Genomic DNA, 15,580 nt, shown 5'->3' with positions numbered 1-15,580 from the left:
CCTTTTTGAATCAGAAAAATTACCCCAAAAAATAATACCATATGACATAAGCGTATGAAAATATGCGAAGTAGACTACTTTTCAATTTTAACTGTCACTTATTTCAGATACTGTTCTAATGGTAAATAAAGCAGCACTTAGTTTCTGAACAAGATCCTGAACATGGGCTTTCCACAACAGCTTACTATCTATCCGAACGCCTAGGAACTTGAAATGTTCCGTCTCGCTTATAATATGCCCATTCTGTCTGATCTAAATATCGGTTCTTGTTGAAGTTTGTGTTAGAAACTGTAAAAACTGAGTCTTACTGTGATTTAGCATCAAATTATTTTCCACAAGCCACGAACTTATTCCATCAACTACATTATTTGATACTGCTTCAATATTACACATAAGATCCTTCACTACCAAGCTGGTGTCTTCAGCAAACAGAAATATTTTTGAATCACCTGTAATACTAGAAGGCATATCATTTATATAAATAAGAAACAGCATTGGCCCCAGCACCGACCCTTGGGTAGCGCCCCACTTAACAGTGCCCCATTGGGACTGAACATCACTACCACTCTCAATATTGCGGAGAATTACCTTCTGCTTTCTGTTCTTAAAGTATGAGGCGAACCAATTGTAAGCTACTCCCCTTACTCCATAATGGTCCAACTTATGCAGTAATATTTTGTGGTCAACACAGTCAAAAGCCTTCGTTAAATCAAAGAAAACACCTAGCGTTCGCAACCTTTTATTTAATCAGTCCAAAACCACACAGAGAAAAGAGAATATAGAATTCTCAGTTGTTAAAGCATTTCCAAAACCGAACTATACCTTTGAAGGCAAGTTATGTGAATTTAAATGCTTCAGTAACCTTGTATATACAACCCTCTCGATAACTTTAGCAAACACCGATGGCATAGAAATTGGTCTATAATTGTCAACATTATTCCTGTCTCCTTTTTATTAAGTGGCTTCACTAGCGAGTACTTTAATCGGCCAGGAAACCGACCACTCCTAAAGGAAAAGTTACAGATATTGCTAAGTACTGGGCTAACATACATAGAACAATACTTCAGTATTCTGCTAGATACCCCTGTCATATCCATGAGAGTTCTTGGTCTTTAGTGATTTAATTATTAACTCAATCTCCCTCTTGTCGGTATCATGGAGGAGCATTTCAGATAACAGTCTCGGAACACTTTTTTCTAAGAGCGCTATATGATTCCCCGTTGGGACTAGGTTTCCATTTAGTTCACCTGCTATATTCAGAAAGTGATTGTTAAATACTGTGTATATATGCGACTTATCAGTAACACGGACATTCCCACTACGCACTGATTCTATGTCCTCGACCTGTCTCTGCAGACCAGCCACTTCCTTTACGACTGACCATATGGTTTTAATTTTATCCTGAGACTTAGCTATTCTATCTGCATACCACATACTTTTTGCCTTCCTAATAACAGTTTTAAGCACCTTACAGTACTGTTTGTAATGGGCTGCTGCATTTAGATTTTGACTGTTTCTAACGTTTTGATATAATTGCCACTTTGTTCTACAGGATATTCTTATCCCTCTAGTCAGCCACCCACGCTGCCTGTTTGTGCTAGTACCCTGTTTTGAAAGTTCTAACGGAAAGCAACTTTCAAAGAGCAAGAGAACAGTCTTGAGGAAAGCATTATATTTATCGTCTACCGTATCCGCACTATAATCATCTTGCCACTCTTGTTCCTTGATAAGGTTTACAAAGGTCTCTACAGCAACTGGATCAGCTTTCCTAAACAGTTGATAACAATATTTAACATGTGTTGCAGCACAAAAATCTTTTAGAGTTAAAATTTGTGCATCATGATCTGAAAGGCCATTCACCTTTTTGCTAACAGAATGCCCTTCTAGTAATGAGGAATGAACAAAAATGTTGTCTATGTTTGTTCTACTGTTCCCTTGCACTCTCGTTGGAAAGAATACGGTTTGCATAAGATTATATGAATTAAGGAGGTCTACTAGCATCCTCTTCCTTGCACAATCACTTATACAATTAATATTGAAGTCACCACATATAACTAACTTTTTGTATTTCCTATAAAGTGAACCAAGAACCTCCTCTAGCTTTAGCAAAAATGTTGTGAAATCGGAGTCTGGGGATCTATAAATAACAACAGTTAGAAGTTTAGCTCCACTAAATTTAACCACACCTGCACAACATTCAAACACCTTTTCAGTGCAGTTCTTTGAAACATCAATTGACTCAAATGGGATGCCGTTTTTCACATACATGGTTACTCCCCCACACCGCAAAGAGCTCCTAGAAAAGCTGGCAGCCAACCTGTATCCTGGTAAAGGAAGCCTCGGAATTATCTCCTTATTTAAGAAGTGTTCAGATATACCAATAATTTCAGAGTCAAGATCTACAAGCAGTTCACTAACTTTATCTCTGATACCCTGTATATTTTGATGAAATATACTAATTCCCTCATTAATCGGACACCTAAGATTTGTCGAAAGTGGTTTCTTTGTTAGAGAGATTTCCCTTAAGCAGGAATACCTATCAGCTGACTTCAATCTAAAAAAGGTACAGCTCTAACACCCACTACTACAGGAATTTTCCCATGGGTGATCCCACCACCCCCACCTATGCTGTCACCTATAAGCTTTGCCAACCTCCCCTTTCCATACCTGTTGAGGTGCAGGCCATGTCTAGTGAAACCCGTCCTGCTGATAGACTCCACCGACACCACTGAAATGTGACTCATGCCTTTTGTCATCAGCGCATCCCCAAGTCTCATATTATTACGCCTGATGGCTGTATTAAGATGAGGCCGATCGTGACGCTGAAACAGTTCCACGAAATGCACATTCGTGTTGCCAGTCTGAGTGGCTATCTTTTCGAGATCACCATCTATGTCATACTCCCCATCCCTATCAATACTATTACCAGCCCCACCCACAATCACTACCTCATCCTCTTTAGTAAAATTCCTACGTAACCCCCCTATGTTAACAGTCACCTGAGCCAATCCTGCATTAGACTTCACAATGCTGGTGACCTGGTACTCACTCCCCAACACTTCTTGCAACTGCTGGCCTACACCTCTACCATGAGAACTACCTAACAGCAGACCCTTCTTCTTTCTCTTAGACTTTGCAACTGTCCTAGCCACCGCAACTGCTGATGTCTGCTGCATACTTCCTACATCTACAGCTACTAGCTTCAGTGTAGTGTTTCGCAAGCATGTAACATGACGTTAGAACAGTGGTAACGGACAGATGCCGGGAACGGCTTGTCGATGACAATCGGTTTTTAACACGACAGGAATTGCAGCTGTTAGTGAAGCTGAGGTCAGAGAGAACGTTGTGAAAGGAACTACTTGCAAATGACACTTGGAGTCGTGGGTCTCGCAGAAGGCCACAGCTCATAAAGCTGCACGTCTTCAGTGGGCCACGGGAAATGGAGGCCGTAAAGTAGTCGACGAGGTGCGATTTGGCCTCTTTTTCTGATGCTACGAGGGGGAGGTCGGAAACGTTTTGAGTGACATCTTGTGATGATGACAACCGGGTTGCCCAACGACTCACCGTGGTTTCGCTCGCAGTCAGGCCTCTGTAGACATTCTGCAAGCACTTATTAATGTCTGCGATGCTCTTGTTTTCTGCCAAAAGAAATTAAATGACACCTCTCTGCTTGTAACGCACCTCACTGCAGGTAGCGTTTTGAGGTCTATGTATGGCACAACCACCTATCGGAATTTCATGAAACTATTGGCGATGAATCCCGTATATTCCATGATGTCCTACAACAAATTCTGCTGGTTTTCAACCAAGATTGGTGGAGAGGACAAAAGTTTTACAGAACTCCCCTCGTATTTGGAACAGCAGGTGAAACTATCACGGTTTACTTACATACTAATTTTGTCCAGGACGACGTTTATAATAAAAATTTAAGGCTAAAGAACTATAATACGCCATTGACTTAGAGACACTGATCTTTTAGTGTGTAGCACCCTCTCCCAAGCCAGAGAGCGCTAATGACCAGTCGTTACGTATACTCCATGGACGTTTCGGGGAGCTATTCCAATCCTTAATTATTCATCCGCTGTCCACTGTTCACGGGGCTGGAGGCAAGGTGCGAACAAAAAAAAATGGTTCAAATGGCTCTGAGCACTATGGGACTCAACATCTGAGGTGGTCAGTCCCCTAGAACTTACAACTACTTAAACCTAACTAACCTAAGAAAATCACACACATCCATGCCCGAGGCAGGATTCGAACCTGTAACCGTAGTGGCCGCGCGGTTCCAGTCTGGAGCGCCTAGAACCGCTCGTCCACTGCGGTCGGCGAAGGTGCGAACACTTAGAACATTGTATATTTTAGTATCTGCACTGGTGAGGGGTGACGTCACTACACTACACTGTCGGTGCGGGCGCTTTTCACTAGCCGCCTGTGGCTAAAAGAAAAGCCGGGGAGAGAAACTGCATACTCACTGTGCGAGTCGATCTGAGGGAAGCAGGAAGTCCGAACCCTCGTAGAGGCGTGCACGGGGGTAGCTGAGCACGCGGCTGGCACAGGGGTAGCTGTCGACTGAATAGTTGTCAACAACATTCGGCACAATACTCAAGGCGAGGTCCGCAGTAGCTGAACAAACTCTACCTGTGAATCACAATTTTTTTTTTTTTTTTTGCTTGTAAATTTCATCGTACAGAATATCAAGAAATAGTATATCCATGCAAACGCATTAAAAATATTCATTTTCGCCGTAGTAGTTCCATTAGTAAATCAATCATTACAGCAAACTGTCTTCAAATCTGTATTCCGCTTTTACAAATCGTCTTATTCGCCATGGCCTGCATGTCTTCCTGTGCTACGCCAGACTTCCGTATGGCATTTGTCGCAGAAGCAACCGAAACACGAAGTCTAGAACGCCACGCACATTCAGTGAAACCCACTGTCTTTCAGGAACGTAGACTTTTCAGAAGCAATAATGGAAAACATAGTTCGTTTTGAAACGTCCCCTTAGAACAAATATATAAGACTGAGTTTAAACTGATACACAATATTTTTTAGCGCAACGCAATCTGACTTTCAAAAATCCCTACAAAAGAATGGCCCTGACTAACATTAACCTATACCTTTCACAAATCACTTATCTCACAAAAATCTTCGTTACTCAAGCTACTGCAATACAGCGAGCGCCACTACTGCCAGCTAAATAAAAGATCCAAACTACTGAAGGCACTAACTACTGATAGGCTTAGCAAATGAAAGATTCTAATAGAGAACAAACAATGTATTTACCTTAATAGTCATAATATACACTCCTGGAAATGGAAAAAAGAACACATTGACACCGGTGTGTCAGACCCACCATACTTGCTCCGGACACTGCGAGAGGGCTGTACAAGCAATGATCACACGCACGGCACAGCGGACACACCAGGAACCGCGGTGTTGGCCGTCGAATTGCGCTGGCTGCGCAGCATTTGTGCACCGCCGCAGTCAGTGTCAGCCAGTTTGCCGTGGCATACGGAGCTCCATCGCAGTCTTTAACACTGGTAGCATGCCGCGACAGCGTGGACGTGAACCCTATGTGCAGTTGACGGACTTTGAGCGAGGGCGTATAGTGGGCATGCGGGAGGCCGGGTGGACGTACCGCCGAATTGCTCAACACGTGGGGCGTGAGGTCTCCACAGTACATCGGTGTTGTCGCCAGTGGTCGGCGGAAGGTGCACGTGCCCGTCGACCTGGGACCGGACCGCAGCGACGCACGGATGCACGCCAAGACCGTAGGATCCTACGCAGTGCCGTAGGGGACCGCACCGCCACTTCCCAGCAAATTAGGGACACTGTTGCTACTGGGGTATCGGCGAGGACCATTCGCAACCGTCTCCATGAAGCTGGGCTACGGTCCCGCACACCGTTAGGCCGTCTTCCGCTCACGCCCCAACATCGTGCAGCCCGCCTCCAGTGGTGTCGCGACAGGCGTGAATGGAGGGACGAATGGAGACGTGTCGTCTTCAGCGATGAGAGTCGCTTCTGCCTTGGTGCCAATGATGGTCGTATGCGTGTTTGGCGCCGTGCAGGTGAGCGCCACAATCAGGACTGCATACGACCGAGGCACACAGGGCCAACACCCGGCATCATGGTGTGGGGAGCGATCTCCTACACTGGCCGTACACCACTGGTGATCGTCGAGGGGACACTGAATAGTGCACGGTACATCCAAACCGTCATCGAACCCATCGTTCTACCATTCCTAGACCGGCAAGGGAACTTGCTGTTCCAACAGGACAATGCACGTCCGCGTGTATCCCGTGCCACCCAACGTGCTCTAGAAGGTGTAAGTCAACTACCCTGGCCAGCAAGGTCTCCGGATCTGTCCCCCATTGAGCATGTTTGGGACTGGATGAAGCGTCGTCTCACGCGGTCTGCACGTCCAGCACGAACGCTGGTCCAACTGAGGCGCCAGGTGGAAATGGCATGGCAAGCCGTTCCACAGGACTACATCCAGCATCTCTACGATCGTCTCCATGGGAGAATAGCAGCCTGCATTGCTGCGAAAGGTGGATATACACTGTATTAGTGCCGACATTGTGCATGCTCTGTTGCCTGTGTCTATGTGCCTGTGGTTCTGTCAGTGTGATCATGTGATGTATCTGACCCCAGGAATGTGTCAATAAAGTTTCCCCTTCCTGGGACAATGAATTCACGGTGTTCTTATTTCAATTTCCAGGAGTGTATATAGCAGTTAATGACATCCAGTCTTACAAATTTCAAAACTCCGCCATCTCTCTCCCCACATCCACCACTGCTGGCGGCTCACCTCCAACTGCGCAACGCTACGCGCTGTTAACATCCAGCTGCCCAACACTACAATGGCCGACAACAATGTAAACTAGCCACAGACTGCACACAGCACAGCCAGTGATTTTCATACAGAGCGCTACGTAACGTTGCCAATAAGAAAACATAAACAGCCTACTTACAGTTTAAATTGATTCTTTCGTCCATCAGCTTCAGTCCGAAGCATAAGTATTTGGTCATTCCTTGAAAGTAGACGCAGCAAATTGAAGCAGAATTAAAGAACGAAATCTCGTCGAATTTTCCGTCGAAGCGATTCTGTATTAGCGATCAACAAGTCGGCAGCATTTTGAATGTTTTTTGTGAAAATTTTAGCCTGAATGTAAAAATGTACATCACAGGATTGGCGAAGTGGAGCACATTTGGCTGGGATAATTTTTACGATGTTGATGCATGCTTGTCATTCTTGGTGGTAAAGTATCTGAACAGTCTGCCCTCCCTAGGAATCAATAATGCAAAGAAAAGTGCAGAAGAAGGATTTGAACCTGTACCGCCAGCGTGGAAGACGGGTAAAACACGCTGCGCTATTCTCGCTTTGTCGAATCATACCTAACGTTACGGGTAAAGAAGTTACACATAAGACTTTAGCATTTATTTTCTCGGAAACTGTGGCGTACGTCGCATGGAAAACCGCTAGCCAAGTACTCAAGACAACTCCCTCTATAACATAACTAAGAATGCGGCTTACGGCCTCACACAGGTGTTTCATCCCCGTCAGCGGATCTGCCAGCACTGCGAGCCGCGTGCGCCCTCCATAGCATGTCTCCCCACTATTCCACTTTTTGCGACGAGGAACATTCATGCAGCTTTATGTCCAAACCAACGGTTCAGTCATATCGAATTTTATTTTGGTCCTTTTATATAATTTGTGATTCGTTCATCGATAGGCATGTAGGCAACGTGACTGGCAACATGCTTTTAAATGTACTACGTCACTACTTTGCCACAATGAAGCGATGCAACACAGTCCGCACCACACCGGTTTTTAAATAAAGTGACCTACCTGCCGTGGAAATAATTGTCAAAGTAACATACGTCACGTGTACTTGTAACACTGCCCACACTTAGTAACAGCAGAAAGGCTCGGTGATGAGAGCTAAGTGACTTCGGACGTGGACCAGTTTTTGGATGTCATCTGAGTAACAAGTCCATCAGCGACACTTCAACTCTTCTACATCTATCCAAATCGACTGTTGCTGATGTGATGTGAAGTGGAAACGCGAACAAACAAACACAGCTAAACTAAAGCCATGTAGCGATGGACAGGGACATTCAAACAATGGAGAGTGGTTGTAAAAAGTCGCACGAAAGCAGCGGAAGGAATCACTTGAGAATTCCAATGCTGCCACTTGTCTAGCTAACACAAAGACTGTGTGTTTTTGTTGTTGTTGTTGTTGTTTTCAGTACGAACTTTGGTTTGATGCCGCTCTCCATGCTACCCTATCCTGTGCAAGCCTCTTCATCTCTGAATAACTGTTGCAACTTACATTCTTCCCAATCTGCTTACTGTATTCATCTCTTGGTCTCCCTCTACGACTTTTACCCCTCACTCTTCCCTCCAATACCAAAAGTGTGATCTCTTAACATGTCAGAATGTGTCCTATCAACCGGTTCCTTTTTCTAGTCAGGTAGTGCCGCAAATCTCTTCTCTGTCCATTTCTATTCCGTACCTCCTCATTAGTTACGCCATCTACCTATCTAATCTTTAGCATTCTTCTATATCAGAATAATTGAAAAGCATTCATTTTCTTCTTGTGCAAACTGTATATAGTCCATGTTCAACTTTCATAAATGCGTACACTTCAGACAAATACCTTCAGAGAAGACTTCCTAACACTTAAATCTACATTGGATGTCAACACGTTTATCTTTTCCCTTAACATTCTTTTACTTAAAAACTCGCGGTTCTAGGCGCTGCAGTCCGGAACCGCGGGACTGCTACGGTCGCAGGTTCGAATCCTGCCTCGGGCATGGATGTGTGTGATGATTAGGTTTAAGTAGTTCTAAGTTCTAGGGGACTGATGACCTAAGATGTTAAGTCCCATAGTGCTCGGAGCCACTTAAAAACTCATTTACTACTTTAAATGTCTCCTTTACTAATCTTATTTACTCAGCATCACGTGATTCTATTCGACTACAATCCACTATCTTTGTTTTGCTGTTGTTGATGTTTATATTATGACCTCCTTTGAAGATACTGTCCATTTCGTTCAACTGATCTTCCAAGTTTGCTCTCTCTGACAGTATTACGTCATCAGCGAATCTCAAAGTTTTAATTTTCCTCTCTGCTCTTTAATTCCTATTCCTAATTTTTCTTTGGTTTCCTTTACTGCTTGCTCAATGTTCAGGTTGAATAACATCAGGGATAGGCTGGAACCGTGTACCACTCGCTTCTCAGCCGTTGCTTCCCTTTCATGTCCCTAGATTCTTGTAACTGCCGTCTGCGCAAGTTGTAAACAGCCTTTTGTCCCCTGTAGTTTTCAGCTGCAGCCCTGAGTACTTCAAAGAGATGGCATTCTAGTCAATATTGCCAAAAACTTCCTCTAAGTTTACTCATGCTATAAACGTAGGCTTACCTTTTCTTAAAATATCTTTTAAGATAAGTCGTGGTATCAGTAGTGTTTCACGTGCACCTACATTTCTCCGAAATGCAAACTGATCTTCAACCAGGTCGGCTCCCACCAGTTTTTCGTTCTTATGTACGTGTATGCGGTAGAGTGTCAGGGAGAATGGGGTACAGGGGCCGAGCAACTCAACATTAGTTAGACATTTCGTCGGCCAGTGTTACGTGACGCATGGGGTGGTGTAGAGAGCGACACCATTGAATGGTGCACAATTAGAAAAGTGAAACACTCTACAAGTGTGGCAGTTCTACTTACGCTCTTGGGTTTTGCTGAATGCCTGAAGAACGTTACCTGCTGCCATGCTTAGTGAGAACAGTACTGAATAGATGAGGTGGTGATAGGGTATGGGGGTGCTTGTCACGGTTACGGCGCGGTACCCTTACTGTGTTTAAGAAAACTGTACATCCGGAAGGAAGTACAGGAACAGTTCAGAGACGATGATTTTATCTGCATGACAACGCAATAAAGCATTTGTTTTTAGCAATACAGATTGTGCCATATTCGCGTAATACTTCAGTCTTAAAATTTGTTTTACACTTACCATAACATTTTAAAATGAGACATCATCTTTGACACTAAGTGATGTACTGAGAATCTGAACCTTCTCACCTCGACCAGTGACGTCAATATAATACTTACGACGCGAATTGAATTCCCTCCCCCGGGCAGAAGATTATGTACAATAGCTCAGGATAAATGAGATACCACAAACTGTAGATGTGTCGTGTGGTAATGTTTGTTTATAAATTGATCGTGGTTTAACAAATGTACACCAATGTGTAAATATTGCGTTCATACTGTCCATTATAAATTAAGTAGCAGATTCAGAGAATACATTTTAAAGTTACCGGTAGCGGATATATTAATTACTTTGATATATTTTCGACTGGTTGCTATCTTAAGTAATAAGTAGATTAACAAATGATGTTGACATAGGACAGGAGGTTGCCCTGTTGACATCAAAATATGAAGCGGAACTCTAGAATCCATATCATTCATCATGACTGTACACCTGAACTTCTGATGTCAACGAAGCATCCTCCTGCCTTATGTTAACTATATTTGTCCGCCTTATGATGATCTAATTCGAAACTAGCGGAATATAATAATAATTACCGATGTGACAGCTTTCGGTAATTTTAAGACGTCATTTCTGAATAATTTAAGAGCTGTGAAACGTTAATAATGTATATACGAATTATTTTCAAATTGTAGAATGTAAATATCTCATTCACGTGAGTTTCATTTTTTGGTACGAACTAAAAATAAAGCCGGTCGTACTGAAAATAACACAACACGATTGAAACTATTTTTACTTCGTGATTCAATTACATTTATATTTTCATAATACCAGTTTGAATCACATCAAACTGTCACCTTCACATCAATGCACAATATAGTACATCCTAGTCTAACTGAGGACTATGTGTTGTGTCAGGAACACAGATATAGTAAAATCGGACGTCACGATAAGAATGGTGCACTACATGAAATAGTGTCGTGACGCGTTTTGTAGGAAATAATGTGTCATTAACGTCAGCTCTAAAACAGTAATTAAAACATGGACACACAGAACACACCGTAGCGTCACTTTCGATGTGGATGAGCGCGTCTGGTTTCTGCGACCATGGCCTCTGAGAACTGTAATGAGTCATCATTAATGTCCCTGAATGAAAAATAGAGGTGACTGATCATCATCGTTCGATTCTGAAGCTCTAACAACGGTCGTGTTTGAAAAACTTAGTTATGGGAACTTACTTGCTACAACTACGCGCACATCTGGCCCTTTTAATGTCTAAGTACTATCGGCACATTTCTGCTATCATCAGTGTGTGCTTTTATTCAGGGCTGTAAAATATAAACGAGTTTTAAGTGATAATTATTGGAGTAGGGGTTAGCTGTACGAAAATAACCTAATTCTCTAGAATATTAGGTTATACAGGACTTTCGTTACGTTATAATATAGCTTATCACGTACAACGAAGTGATGTTGTTGTGAAACTGGTTAGCGAGTCGCGTCATCTGTAAACATACCGCTATTTTGTTGTGTAAAAGAACTCATGATTACATGTTGCTATAGATTACAGCTATTTTCGTACTATCTTTCTGCAACTGCATGCTGATCCACCGCACAAAACACGCGGAAACATTGTATATGTTTCCATAGTACCGCACTAGCAGGTAGCAATTTCGAACTTCACGGAACACAATGTTTATGCAGCTGCTGTATGTTTGGTCCCTGTTAATGTTCACCAATTTTACTGCTCGTCCTGGCGCCTCGTTTCAACTTTGTTTACTTGCGCTCTCTCTCTCTCTCTCTCTCTCTCTCTCTCTCTCTCTGTGTGTGTGTGTGTGTGTGTGTGTGTGTGTGTGTGTGTTCCTTTTTTAAACTATGTGTTGTACATTTCGTATAGTTTCTTTAATCTGTCAAATTTTATGCTACGTCATAGTCTAATGTATTCATTTATAATGTTTTCTTTCAACAGTTATTATAAACTAAACCATAAAAAAAATTTGTTTGCGTATTTCCCTTCTGTTTGATATCCAGCAAAGGCAGTCATTAGTGGAAACTCTAAGCCTTTTTTAGCAGAACGCACTAAAAATGACCACAAACGCATATTCAACGGTCGTCTGAATTAATAAATTTGCAGTCTTCCCTCTAGATAACAAACATAGGTTTCTTACAGCTTTTCGGTAAATATCTCCCTCCTGCTTTGCTACTCATGAATTTTGATACTCTCTTTAATATTTTATTTCTACCGAAAACTGTTCACCCTTTCAGCTTTATTTCCGCACAGAACGTTAGCTTTTTGTTTAAAAGAGTTTTATCTCCAATGTTTGATTTTACTTCTGCAGTGTCGTACAGCATTAATTACATACATAAAATCCTGAAAAATATCGTTTCACGGAAAGAGTGTAACTGGCTTTATTTAAGTTTACTGTGACCTGTCGCATGCTTTTTCTGAACACTTAACGGTGCATGCTGTACGGCGTTCTCCATGCGAATATCTGTTTTTAAATTAAGAGGTCATTTGTACCAGATCTCCGTTGTGCTCAGTCGTCACCTTTCATTTCATAGAAAACATAAGGGTTTCATATGTATTTATAATGTAGTATTTGTCACTAGACTTTCAGACCACGGAAATGCGAGGGGTGCTTGGTAAGTAATACAAACTTTTTTTTTTGAAGGCTGGTTCATTTTATTCATAACAATACACCGTATTATTCTCCACTATTTTGGCTACAAAACCTTATGTTTCAACACAATATCCATTCAGTGCGGCGGCCTTGGGCCACATTACTGGGACGGCCTGTACGCCCGCAAGGTACCACTCGACCGGGCGACGGCGGAGCCAAAGTTTTTCTGCATCAATAGTCCCTCCTCATCATCCACTTATTGCTTCCCGAGGAGTGCCTCCTCCTCCTCCTTCTTCAGGCACAACTGCTGGGTGGTGCGAGATACGAGTTGTACGGTGGATGAGGGACGGTTTATGAGGTCTTCTGGGGTGCGAAGACTTGTATTAGGCCTTCCGTTGACATAGAGAAGGAGAAGTTCATTTGCATTTTTGTGGCGACGAATCCGCTGAAGTCATTTTGAAACTTCCCCCTTGGAAAATTATGATTGACTGTGCTGGTTGACCTCTTTACGTTATTTGATTTTCAAACAGCTGAAAAAAACTGAACGTACTCGGATATTTCTCTCTTTACATATTCTAATCAACAGTAAACTGGCACATAATACTTTTCAAAGCGCAAAGCAATCTGACTTTCAATAATCCCTACATAAGAATGGCCCTGACTAACAATAATCCATACCTTTCATGAATCATTAACCCCACAAAAGTCTTCGTTACTCGAATTACTGCAATACAGCGAGAGCCAATACTGCCAGCTAAATAAAAGATTCAAACTACTGAAGGCACTAACTACTGATAGGCATAGTTAGCAAATGAAAGATTTTGATAGAGAATAAACAATGTATTTACCTTAACAGTGTTCAAAAGTCATAATATATATATCAGTTCATGACATCCAGTCTTACAAATTTACTGTCTCTGATGGACACACGCCCAGATCGTCCGCTCTCAAAACTCCGCCATCTCTCTCCCCACATCCACCACTTCTGGCGGCTCACCTCCAACTGCGCAACGCTACGCGCTTTTCACATCCAGCTGTACAACACTACACTAGCGAATATTCCAACAATGCAAACCAGCCACAGACTGCACACAGCACAGCCAGTGATTTTCATACAGAGCGCTACGTGGCGTTACCAACATAAAAACCTAAACAGCCTACTTACAATTTCTTCGGTTTTCTGAGGGTAGCACAGTACAGTTCAGAGTTGATCGTAGCACCACGAGATAACACATCAAACAAAATAACTCCTTCAGAGTACCAGAAGACCAGCGCCACGACTTGACCCGTTCAGAGTAGGACTTTGAACTGTCTCTCAGAGTAGAGGTGGCGTGGTGATGCTCTATCGCTTGCCGTTTTGTTTCCGGTCGAAGTGATGGGCCCAGGTATCATCGCTTGTGACGATGTTCGAGAAAAAATTGTCACGATCAGTCTGGTAACGCGCGTGCTATTCCGCCCAAATGGTCCTTCGTTGCTTTTTTATGGTCTCGTGTTAGTTGGCGAGGAACCCAGCGACCACACAGCTTCGAGTACCCCAACTGATGCACGAGTGTGTAAGCACTGTGAACCGAGAAGTCGAATTGTGCAGCGAAGTGCTTGACTGTGATCCGGCTGTCACCTCGAATGAGAGTGTCCTCACGTTCAAACGTTATAGGAATCATAGCTGTATATAGTCGGCCGGCACATGGGAAATCGATGGGGTTTGTTCGGCGTTGTTGTAATGATGACGGACGCCTTGCCCAACGACTCACCGTGCTTTTGCTCACTGCCAGGTCTCCGTAGGCATCGTGCAAGCGCCTATGAAAAAAAAAAAAAAACCGGTGAATGACAGCTCTCTGCTTGAAACGCACCTCCGCTACAGACGCCATGTTGAAGGCTACGTATTGCGCCGACACCTTTCGCAAGTTCATGAAACATGAAGCGGGAATATTCCACTATGTTCTATACCAAATGCGGCACTTCTTCAGCCTAAATTGGCCCGGAGAAAAAAATGCCTTACTTTACAAATGGAACGCCCTTCGTTTGCTGATTAGTCGCCAATCGCTAATACCAGAGCTGGGAGAGACAATCGTCAATTTATCACCTTAGTTTCTATCTCAGAGAAAGACTTGCATCTTTCATTTAAGTAGAGCTTAGGAACTGACTAGCCAGAAGTGGCGTACCGAGTAAAAGTGCAAGCTGAAGTATCACAGGTAGCAACGCAATTGAGCGAAAGGAACTTTAAATCGTTTTAGTATGGAAGTGAGCAACAACGTTCACTTTCAACTAAAAATATCCCAAGGCGCAGAAATACATTTTGAAGCGTAGTTTCTTCACTAAAGAAACACATAGCCTGTATTAAATTTTACGAAGTATTTTCCATTTTCAGCAGATGACACTAGACAGGCTGTAATGGTTTTGCAGTTACTCGTACCAACCTACATACTGCCTTAAAGGTTTATTATATCAAATCAATACTCAAGAGCCTCTTACGTTTTCATTTAGTTCGGAGATTACGCACCCTTGAAAATTAAGTCCCAACGTGCGTTTCACGGTAATATCCTACGTCCAAGTCAGGTGTCTCTTTTTCTTTATTCTTCATGTGTAACTATTATTTATAATTTGCAAGAAATAACGTCAGTCTTTATGCGTCAGATAAGTATGTCTTGGAGATTGGAAAGTGGTTTCCGAATCTGTCATTGATAAGTGAGCGCTGGCATCCTGTTGCACCTTTCGGTGTTTTCCATGTAAGTCTGTTTCTATTTAAATATTAGACGAGTCTGCTTCAACAGCTATTTCAGTTCCGTATACGAGTATGTTCTATAATTTATGTTTTCTAGCCCAAGTCTTCCGTTAACTATGCCTTGTATTTTCTATCTTTCAGTGTATTACAGAGAGGGTTCGGTGTGACATTTTAAGCTTCTTTGTGTATGATAATTAATCGAAACCCCCAGCTGCCAACAGGTGTTGTTGAAATACCTCAATGGGGACAGCTG

The 15,580-nt window shown here is 42.8% G+C and overlaps 1 protein-coding gene across 1 annotated transcript in view; it reads left to right on the top strand.

Annotated features, from left to right (window-relative positions):
- Positions 1 to 15,580, top strand: part of LOC124606617 (dipeptidase 1-like) — a 1,437,429-nt gene that overhangs the window by 797,416 nt on the left and 624,433 nt on the right. The window lies entirely within an intron of this gene.

Source organism: Schistocerca americana, chromosome 3 (genome assembly GCF_021461395.2).
Source record: "Schistocerca americana isolate TAMUIC-IGC-003095 chromosome 3, iqSchAmer2.1, whole genome shotgun sequence".
Lineage (NCBI taxonomy): Eukaryota > Metazoa > Arthropoda > Insecta > Orthoptera > Acrididae > Schistocerca > Schistocerca americana.
The sequence above is the reverse complement of the archived record's forward strand: the minus strand, read 5'-3'. Positions and strand labels throughout refer to the sequence as shown.